The 3,373-nt window shown below is 32.6% G+C and overlaps 1 protein-coding gene across 1 annotated transcript in view; it reads left to right on the top strand.

Annotated features, from left to right (window-relative positions):
- Positions 1 to 3,373, top strand: part of Tbc1d19 (TBC1 domain family member 19) — a 149,114-nt gene that overhangs the window by 54,723 nt on the left and 91,018 nt on the right. The window lies entirely within an intron of this gene.

The following is a 3,373-nucleotide window of genomic DNA, read 5'->3' as shown; positions in this document are numbered from 1 at the left end:
CTTCACTGAAAAGCAATAATAATTATATAGCAAATTAAAAATTGTAGACAAATATTGAAATGTGAAACATAAGATGTAGACACAATTTTAGAAAAATATCTCTGAAATGAACACATAATGAGATTAATAGATTGCACATTATAAAAAATATTTATAAACTTAAGTGAATATATCAATAAAAATGGTCTAAAATAAACATGAAGAAGAAATAGTTTACAGATCAGTCATATAATAGTTCTCTCTGTGCCAAAATCAAGAAACTTATATTCATATTATTAGAATTCTCAAAGTAGAAGGAGGTAGACAATAACTATTTAAAGATTTAAAATTTCTGAATTTAGTTAAAATTCTAACACCACATTTCCAAAAAGAAATGAACCTTTTACATAAGAAATACGAATAAAATCATACCAAGATACACAAAACTGAAAATGTCCAAAACTAAATGTAAAGAAAAAAATTAAAGCATATACATAAAAAATTATCTATGGAAGAACAAAACCAAATAGCATCTTATTCCACATTAGGAAAAAAAAAAAAAAGAGCAAGTGGGTAAGAAATGAGATTTATTTATTCAAAGAACTGAAAAAAATAAAATCTGTCCTCATTGAATTTTATACATAGCAAACATACCTTTGAGAACTAAAAGTAAAATATTTTCCAGTTATACAAACTCAAAATATTCTAACACCTCCAGATATAGCATATAGAAAATAACAAAGACCATAATCCAGAAAGCAAGAAAAGTAGCTGTATGGTCCTGGACACAGAATAAAGAGCTCTCAAAATGTTAGTTATGCCAGACTATGTAAAATATAATTAGACGAACCATTTAAAAGATCATTCAATGTTTGTAAATAGGATATCAAGTCCACATCTTGTACAGCAATTAACCACTAAGAAGAATGTATTCAGTGTGTTATTTATTGAAACTGTCCTACTGATTTGATTTGAAACTGTCTCATTGCTATTTGTTTATCAATAAAATTATGGCCAAAAAAGAGAGAGAGAAAAAAACCTTTAAAAAACTATAAAAAAATAAAATAAAAGATCATTGCAGATTTCCAAAAAGCAGTATCAATCTTATGTCAGGTTATATACATATTTTTTTCATAAATATATGTTTGTGTGTGTGTGTGTGTGTGTGTGTGTGTAAAAGACAAGGAAGAACTAATATAAAGTCAATGGAAAATGGAAACGCACTTTTTAAAGTTTCTAATACTAGGAGAAAATATCATACCATGTCTTATATGGAGATTATAAGTCAAAAAAGTATAAATCACAAAACAAAAATTAAAATTAAATAATATTCAGAAAATTAATTAAATATTGATTAATTCAAAATTAAATTAAATATTTCAAAATCATATTCAAAAATTAAAATTAAATTGTGAGTCCAACTAAGAGGCCAAAATATAGTGTATCAGATGTATGAATCTGTGATCAGTTCAGAGTACTCACACAGTATTTGCTTGGGTTAATATATACAAAAATCTCAACTAAGAAAAGTTTTCATGGTAGTAAAGAATTACTAAGAATAAACCATAACAAAAATACTGGAATGGCAAATATATGACTAGCATTTCTAACAGTTTGAGGTTAGGATATCACACAAAGTTCTAGTATGTGGTGGACGTGGACAGTGTCCATGACACTTACTGGTGTCCAGGTGTCACTTGTGCGACTGAGCTACTCCTATTTCCTTGATATCCACCCTGTAATCCCGGACAGAATCATGACCCATAGGGTGCAGGAGAACTCCATTTGTAGAGTATGCTGATAGAAATATTTTGCTGCTGTATACAAAAGAATAATTGAAAGACTGCTATTGTATACCTCCTTTTCTCCTGTGTTTAATTGTTTGCCCTATTTGGTAGGTTCTTTTCATTCTTATTCATGGAGTTGTGGTCATTTTGGTCGCTCTCTAGAATCTCTTTCAGTAGTCTGTATGGTTGGCTTTGTTGTCATGAAATTCTTAAGTTGTTATTTGTCATGGAAGTATTTCACTTCTCCATTAAATTGAGTTTCGCAGGGTATATCAGTCTGGGTTTGAATTTGTATTCTTGTAAGACTTGAAGTACTTTACTCCATGCTTTTCTTGACTTAAAAAGAGAAATCTGCCATTATTTTCATGGGTTTTCCTTTAAATGTGATCTGTTTCTTTTCTCTAGTGGCTTTTAGTATATTGTTCCTGTGATGAATTTCTGGAATCTTGATTATTATATGTCTGGGTGTGGTTTTAATTGGGTTAATTTAATTTGGAGTCCTATATACTTTGGTTATCTGAATGTCAGATTGTTTCCCATATTTGGGAGGTTTTCTGTTATTATTCCTGACCATATTCTTTTTATATCATTTGTATTGACTCCTTCTTTCTCATTGATGCCTATTAGTCTTACGTTGTTCACCTTTGCATTGTCTTGCAGAGGTTGAATTATTTTTTCCTGCAGTCTAGTTGTTTTTAAGACATCTTTTTTTTTACCTTTTCACTAGCTGCAATGTTTTCTTCAATGTCTGAAAGTCTATTTTCACTTTCATTCAAATGATTTTGCCAGCTTATGATTGAGGCTTTAATTTTCTATATATCACTTTGAATTTGCTTCATGCATTCTATTTCTTTCCTATATTGCTCATTCAAAGATCCCATCATTTTTCTATTCTCTTTTTTTTTTTATCAATGTCTTCTTTAGAAGCACTTAGTACTTTTTTCATTATAGTTATCATTTCTTTATTTTACTTCAGAACCGGGGATTGAACTCAGGCCCTTGTGCTTGCCAGGCAAATGCTTATTCTACTGAGCTATCTCCCTGGCCCCCAGAAATTATTTCTGATCTGATATGCTCCATACCTTTCTGAAGTTGTTTCTTTACTTCAGATGCTATTATTTCAGAGGTTTCAGGTGTGTGATTTCCAGTTTCTTCTATGCTGTTTCTCCTGCATTTGTACTAGGTGAACCCTGGGCCTGAGAATGTGTTTTGCTCCTTCTCTTTGTCAGTTTGTGTAGCACTGTCTTCTGACCTTTGATGTAGAGCTTTGGTAGAGTTATTACCTTATAATCAGGTCCGGATCTACCAAGTTCAAATTCATCCAGGTGGCTTGGGTCTGGCTGCTGTGCTCCACTTCTTCCTGCTGTAGCCCTTGGAAGCAAACCTACTGTGCCACTGTCAAGATGTTCTGCTCCTGGATCTTGCCTTAGCAAGATCTTGCCTTTAGCCTCTCTGCAGGGAGTTCTGCCTCAAGGTTCCACACCTGGCCTCTCTGACAGAGGAAGTTCCACACACAGGCCAGGCCTGCGTGCTGGCTGGAGTGAGGGTTCAGAGGGCCCTAGGGGGTCCCATTCCTACCTGGCTATTTTTGAAAAGTTATAAAAAAA

Source organism: Octodon degus, unplaced genomic scaffold (assembly GCF_000260255.1).
Source record: "Octodon degus isolate 3935 unplaced genomic scaffold, OctDeg1.0 scaffold00006, whole genome shotgun sequence".
NCBI classification, from domain to species: domain Eukaryota; kingdom Metazoa; phylum Chordata; class Mammalia; order Rodentia; family Octodontidae; genus Octodon; species Octodon degus.
The sequence above is the reverse complement of the archived record's forward strand: the minus strand, read 5'-3'. Positions and strand labels throughout refer to the sequence as shown.